Genomic DNA, 7,818 nt, shown 5'->3' with positions numbered 1-7,818 from the left:
CTACCCAAAGGCCTTCCCACACTCCTTACCTTCATAAGGCTTCTCACCAGTGTGAATGCTGTGATCTTGGGTAAGTTCTGAGTCATGAATAAAGGCTTTCCCACATTCTTTGCATTTATAGGGTTTCTTGGCAGTATGAATTCATTGATGTTGAGTAAGTTGTGAACCACAAATAAAGGCCTTCCCACACTATGCACATTCATGGGATTTCTCACCAGTACAAATCTGGCGATGCTGCAAAAGTTGAGGGCCACAGATAAAGGCCTTGCCGCATCTTTACATTCACAGTTTTTCATACCAGGATGATTTTCCGGTGTTCAGTAAGATGGGAACCACAAATAAAGGCTTTCTCACATCTCCTACACTGATAAGACTTCTCACCAATAGGAATTCACTGATGTTGAGCACGTTGTGAACAGTCTAAAGGCCTTCCCACATTCCTTACAATCATAGCTTCTCACCGATACGAATTCTCCGATGTCGAATGAGTTGAGGCACAAATAAATTATTTCCCACATTCCTGACATTCAAAAGGCTTGTCACCAGTGTGCCGTCTCTGATGACGAATGAGTTCTGAGGCAAACATAAATGATTTTCCACATCCCTTACATTCAAAAGGTTTGTCACCAGTGTGAATTCTCTGATGACGAGTAAGGTGTGAAGACTGTCTGAAGGCCTTCCCACATTCCTGACATTCGTAGGGTTTCTCATCTGTATGAATTATCTGATGTCGAATGAGTTCTGAGGCAAAAATAAATGATTTTCCACATCCCTTACATTCAAAAGGTTTGTCACCAGTGTGCATTCTCTGATGACGAGTAAGGTGTGAAGACTGTCTGAAGGCCTTCCCACATTCCTGACATTCGTAGGGTTTCTCATCTGTATGAATTATCTGATGTCGAATAAGATGTAAACCACGAATAAAAGCTTTTCCACATTCCTTATACTCATAGGGCTTTTCACCAGTATGAACGATTTGATGTTCAGTAAGAGAGGAAAAATGACGAAAGGCCGTCCTACAATCCTTACATTTATAATGTTTCTCACCGGCATCAATTTTTTGCTGTTGTGTAAGTTCAGAGCCACAAATAAAGGCCTTCTCACATGCTTTGAATTTATAGAGTTTCTCTCTAGGATGAATCTGCTGATGTCGAGCAAGAGATGTCTGCAAACTAAAAGATGGCATGTTTTCATAAGTCATGAATGTGTTTTCCAAATAATCCTCCTGATTTGTCTCTTGCCTTTCAGACTGGCCTTTGCATTCCCAGCTGTCTCTGATATTGGAGCGTGTCACTTCATAGACTTCTTTCTGCAAACATAATTCTTTGGTCTTACATCTTAACTCCAAGTCTGAAAGATAACCAGAAAGCAAAACGGTGTTTCCTTTTTGAGGAATAAAACTTCTGTGATAGAAATGGGAGACAAACTAAAAATAACATCCCTAAGAAGTAAAGATGTTGAACATGGCCTTCAATTTGGGAAAAAAAGCTCAAGACCACCAAGAATTAAGAAAGATGAACAGAGCACGGTGACTCACGCTTGTAATACCAGCACTTTGGGAGGCCGAGGCTGAAGCAAGAAGATTGTTGAGCCCAAGAGCCTGAGACCAGCCTAGGCAATATAACAAGATCATGTCTCTACAAAAAACACCAAAAAATTAGCTAGGTGTGGTGGTGCACACCTGTAGTAAGGAACTCAGGAGGGTGGGGTAGAAGGATTGCCTGAGCCTATGAAGGCAAGGCTGCTGTGAGCCACGACTGTGACACTACACTGAAGCCTAGGTGACAGATGATACCGAAACCAAAAAAAAAGAAAGAAAGATGAGGGAGATTAATAGGAAAACAAGTTAAGTCAGTACTTAATAAGTTCAGCATAAATCAGATCAGAAGCAAATGAACATTTTGTTAAAAATTTGGATGTCAGTGTCCCACCCCACGGCAAGTTAATAAGAATTTGTAGCAGATCTTGGGTTTATTTTTATTTGTTACTCTGTCTCACTATGTTGCCCAGGCTGGAGTGTAGTGGCTCTTAATAGGTATGAGCATAGTATATTATAGACAAACTCCTGGGTTCAAACAATCTTCTTGCTTCAGCCTCCCAAGTAGCTGGCGCTACAGGCACACACCACTGTGCCTAGTTGGTTTCCTACTTTTAATACATTCAACCAACCAATTCTGATGTTGTAGAAAACTTAACACCTAGAACTTTTCAATTGTGTCCAACTACACTTAGAATAAAATCCAAGCCGGGCTCGGTGGCTCAGCCTGTAATCCCAGCACTTTGGGAGGCTGAGGTGAGTGGATTGCTTGAGCCCGCGGGTTCGAGACCCACCTGGCAACTTGGTGAGACCTCATCTCTACAATAAATCAAAAAATCAGTCGGGTGTGGTAGCGCACGCCTGTAATTCCAGCTACTCGGAAGGCTGAGGCGGAAGGATCGCCAGAGTCCAGCAAGTCAAGGCTGCGGTGGCCAGGAGCGGCCACTGCACTCCAGTCTGGGTGACAGAGTGAGACTCCAACTCAAAAAAAAAATTTAAAAAAGAATAAAATCCAAATGCTTTACCACAGCTTATGTGATCCTCTATAACCTTCTCTTTTCTTTGAAATATCGCGATCAAAATCTCATTCAACATCTTCTTGGTCCACTTCTCCCCACTGTTCATTCCATACCAAATATTCATCCCCTCTGAACATCTGAAATAATCAAGCCCTTTATCTTTTCAAAGTTTTCCACAGGCTGTTCAATTTGCTAGAAATTATCTAAACTTGAATCTCTGCATGGTTGGCTTCATATCATAGCATAAGTCTGAGGTGAAAAATCACTTCCTTAGGAAGAACCAGTGGCTCAGCCTGTAATCCCGCGCTTTGGGAGGCTGAGATGAGTGGATTGCCTGAGGTTGCGGGTTCGAGACCCACCTGGGCAGGCGAGACCTCATCTCTACAATAAATCAAAAAAACTAGCCGGGGGTGTAGTGCGTGCCTGTAATTCCGGCTACTCGTAAGGCTGAGGTGGAAGGATCGCCGGGACCCAGCAGGTCGAGGCTGCAGTGGCTGGAAGTGGCCACTGCACTCCAGTCTGGGCGACAGAGTGAGACTCCAACTCAAAAAAAAAAAAAAAAAAAAATTATACATAGTTTCCAATTCAAATCTATCAAAATACAGTCTTTCTTACAATGGTTTTTAACTAATTATTTTTCAATTTTTATGGTAGTACAAAAGCAAAACACATTCAGTAGAAACCACACTTTGAATACACATACAACCACTCTGTTTTTCACTTTCAGTATTCAATAAATTAAATGAGATATTTAACACTTTATTATAAAATAGGGTTTGTGTTGATGATTCTGCCCAATTGTAGGCTAATGTAAATGTTTATGGTAGGCTGAGCATGTTTATGGTAAGCTAGGCTAAGGTATGACGTTCAGTTTAGGTATGTTAAATGCATTTTCAACTTACAGTAGGTTTATTGGGACGTAACCACAAAGTTGAGTATCTGTATAGTCATGTAAATCCTCTTCACCCTTTTCCTTTCCCTCCTCCATATAGATTACAATTTTTAAAACTTAAAAAAAATACAATGACCTTCCTGCTTTAGGTACACAGCAGCATATTTAGTATAATCAGTGTTTGGTCTCAGTTCTGCCATTTGGACTTATGATACATGAACACTTGAACATACACACATACCTTTCACATACATAATTTTTCACTATGTAGACTATTGTATTATTCTCTATTTGGGGATGTATCTTTTCAAATTTAGTCAATTTTATATTTTTGGTACAACGGTTATCTTTATTCTAATAAATCTGATAATATTTATTGTGTTCTCCCATTTTCCCCTGCTATTATCTACTGGTTTCCTATTATGAGAGATATTGAAATAACTGGTAACCTATTTTATTCCTCCTTTAACATCTTATTTGAAATTACTCCTTATTTATAAGTTATCTTGCAAGCTTACTGTACTTTTCTTTTTCTTTTTTTTTTTTGAGTTGGAGTCTCACTCTGTTACCCAGACTGGAGTGCAGTGGCCGCTCCCGGCCACCGCAGCCTCGACCTGCTGGGCTCCGACGATTCGCCTCAGCCTTCCAAGTAGCCAGAACTACAGGCGCACGCTACCATGCCCGGCTAGTTTTTGATTTATTGCAGAGACGAGGTCTCGCCAAGTTGCCCGGGTGGGTCTCAAATCCAGGAGCTCAGGCAATCCACTCCCCTCGGCCTCCCAAAGTGCTGGGATTACAGGCTGAACCACCGAGCCAGGCCTGTACTTTTCAATAGTCTCTATAATATCACTCCACTCTTTGGAAAATTATACTATGTTTACATAGATCAATAATATAATTTGTCCCTTAATATCACTACTTGATATTAAGCAGATTATTAGATACTTAATGCTCACCTCTAGGCCATAAGATAATTCCTCTCTATTTGGTTTTCTGAAGTTCATTTTCTAGTGGATTCCTCAGGAAGGGGTCAGGGAAATATTCCTTGTGCTTCTGCATATACAGTAATACTAACAACTCAGCTGAGTGTGAATTCTTAGCTCAAAATTTATCTTTGCATAACTTAAGTAGAAAAATATGCATCATCTATCTGAGCTCAGTGGCTCAGCCTGTAATCTCACACCTTGGGAGGCTGAGGTGAGTGGATTGCCTGAGCCCGCGGGTTCGAGACCCGCCTGGGTAACTTGGTGAGACCTCATTTCTACCATAAATCAAAAATTAGCCGGGTGTGGTAGCACGTGCCTGTAGTTCCAGCTACTTGGGAGGCTGAGGTGGAAGGATCGCCGGAGCCCAGCAGGTCGAGGCTGCAATGGCCGGGAGTGGCCAATGCACTCCAGTCTGGGCGACAGAGTGAGACTCCAACTCAGAAAAAAAAAAAAGAAAAAGAAAAATATGCATCATCTTCTGGAGTAAAGCTTTGCTGACCAAAGATCAAATGACAATCTTTTTCCTTTTCTTCTGAGCAGCTTGGCGTTTCTGTCTGGATACTAAATGCATGATTTTCCTGAGTACACGGTGTTCTTTTTCAAAACAGTTTCAAGCCTTTTGTCCTTAATTTAAGTAAGGTATATTGAATCATTTTTGGCAATTGTTCTGTTCTACTGCCCTCTTATTGAAACTTTTCAAGAAGTTGTTAGCCGGGCTCGGTAGCTCAGCCTATAATCCCGCGCCTTTGGGAGGCTGAGGTGAGTGGATTGCCTGAGCCCGCGGGGTCGAGACTTGCCTGGGCAGCAAGACCTCATCTCTACAATAAATCAAAAAATCAGCCGGGCGTGGTAGCGCATGCCTGTAATTCTGGCTACTTGGAAAGCTGAGGCGGAAGGATCACTGGAGCCCAGCAGGCGAGGCTGTGGTGGCCGGGAGCGGCCACTGCACTCCAGTCTGGGAGACCGAGTGAGACTCCAACTCAAAAAAAAAAAAGAAGTTGTTGGAGCTTCACTGCCTATTTTCTATATCTATCGTTTTCTTTTTCCCTCTTCCATTCCTTTTTTATTTTGTAAATTTGTCCCTATCTCCTAGTTCTCTTAAAGCATTATCTGTTGCATATACTCATTTTCATTTGGTCTTCACTTCTGAGATAATTTTTTATTTTATTTCTAATTCTTTCCTAAGTTCAGTCACCATCTTTTCAAACTGTTTTCTCCAAATGCCTCATATCTGAGTTTGTCTGAGATGTTCTACCATTTTCTGAAATTTTTAACTAGTTTTAAAATAGTATGACAGTTTATAAGTATTTGACTTGCTGGTGTGCCTTTCAATATTATAGGGAATGTCTTTTTATTCCTTAGTGTCTTTTATAATTTTGTACAAGGCTTAACCACAATCTTTTTCTATTGCTTTTATTTAACTTTTTAAAAATGTTAAGTAAACAAAGCTTTCTCGTGATACATGTAGAGATTCATGTAACCACAGTAAAGATGCAGAATAGTTCTATCACCCCCCAAAAACTCCCCCATGTGATCCCTATATAGTCACTTCCTCCCCTTGCTCCTGATCGCTGGTAAACACTGATCTGTACTCTATCTCTTTGTTTTCATTTCCACACCAGTATATAAACGGAATCAGATGTGTAATCTTTAGAGATCTTTTTCCTACTTTGCAAAATGCCTTTGAGTCCATGAAAGTTGCTTCATGTATTGATAGAGTACCCCTATTTATTCACTTATTTTTGAGACAGGGTCTCACTCTGTAGTCCAGGCTGGAGTACAGTGGCATGATCTCAGTTCACAGCCGACTCAACCTCCTGGAGTGATGTAATTCCTCTGCTTCCATCTCCCAAGTAGCTGGACTACAGGCATGCATCACAATGCCTAGTCAATGTTTGCATTTTTTGTAGAGACAAGGTCTTGCTATGTTGTCCAGGTCAATCTCAAACTCCTAGGCTCAAGTGACCCTCCCACCTCAGATTCCCAAAGTGCTGGGACTACCAGCATGAGCGACCACACCCAACCTATAGTTTATTCCTTTTTATTGCTGAGTAGCATTCTGTTGTATGGATGTGTCACTCATTTGTCAATGACATTAGGGTTGCTTTTGGTTTGGGACAATCATGAATAGAGTGCCTACAAATATCCATGTGCAAGCTCTTGTATGAACATAAGTTCCCATTTTCTGGATCATATGTATTTAGCTTCATAAGAAATTGCCAAACTCAGGCAGGACGCAGAGGGTGCATGCCTATAATCCCAGCACGTTGGGAGGCTGAGGTGAGATGACTGCCTGAGTCCGCGGGTTTGAGACTAGCTTGAGCAATTTGGCGAGACCTTGTCTCTACAATAAATAAAAAATTAGCCAGGTGTGGTGGTACATGCCTGTAGTTCCAGTTACTTGGAAAACTGAGGCGGAAGGATTACCTGAGCCCATCAGGTCGAGGCTGCGGTGGCTATGAGCATGCCACTGCATTCCAGCCTGGACGACAGAGTGAGACTCCAATTTAAAAAAAAGAAAGAAAGAAAAGAAATTGCCAGCCGGGCTCGGTGGCTCAGCCTGTAATCCCGCGCTTTGGCAGGCTGAGGTGAGTGAATTGCCTGAGCCCGCAGGTTCGAGACCTGCCTGGGCAACTTGGCGAGACCTCATCTCTACAATAAAAAAAAAAAATTAGTCAGGTGTGGTAGTGCACACCTGTAGTTCCAGCTACTTGGGAGGCTGAGGCGGAAGGATCGCCGGAGCCCAGCAGGTAGAGGCTGCAGTGGCCGGGAGTGTGGCACTGCACTCCAGTCTAGGTGATAGAGTGAAACTCCGACTCCAAAAAAAAAAAAGAAAAAAAGAAAAGAAATTGCCAAACTCTTTCCAAAAGTACCATTCTGCATTCCCTCCAGCAATATATGAGAGCTCCAACTGATCAATATCCTGTCAGCACTTAGTATTGGCAGTATTATTTTATTGGCAGTATATTCTAATATATGTATGTGTACTGGTATCTCATCATGGTTTTTGTTTGCATTTTCCCAGTCACTAACAATGTTGTACACATCTTCATGTTGATCTGCCATACTCTTTGATGAACTATCTGTTCAAGTCTTTTGCTTCAAGTCCTCTGCTCTGACTCATAGATTATTTAGAAGTGTGTTTAATTTCCATGTGTTCGAAGATTTTCATTTAATCCTTGTTACTGGTTTCTCGTTTAGTCCAATTATGGTTTTAAAAAAACATGCAAGCCGGGCTCGGTGGCTCAGCCTGTAATCCCGCGCCTTTGGGAGGCTGAGGTGAGTGGATTGCCTGAGCCCGCGGGTTCGAGACCCGCCTGGGCAGGCGAGACCTCATCTCTATAATAAATAAAAAAATGAGCCGGGCGTGATAGTGCACGCCTG

At 42.0% G+C, this 7,818-nt stretch overlaps 1 pseudogene; it reads right to left on the bottom strand.

Annotated features, from left to right (window-relative positions):
* On the bottom strand, positions 1-1,186 carry LOC110594534 (annotated as a pseudogene).
* Positions 1,187-7,818: the final 6,632 nt, after the last annotated feature.

The sequence above is a fragment of the Carlito syrichta genome, unplaced genomic scaffold, assembly GCF_000164805.1.
Source record: "Carlito syrichta isolate Samal-C Ts95f unplaced genomic scaffold, Tarsius_syrichta-2.0.1 Scaffold315987, whole genome shotgun sequence".
Lineage (NCBI taxonomy): Eukaryota > Metazoa > Chordata > Mammalia > Primates > Tarsiidae > Carlito > Carlito syrichta.
Note: the sequence above shows the minus strand (reverse complement) of the source record. Positions and strands in the feature narration are given on the sequence as shown.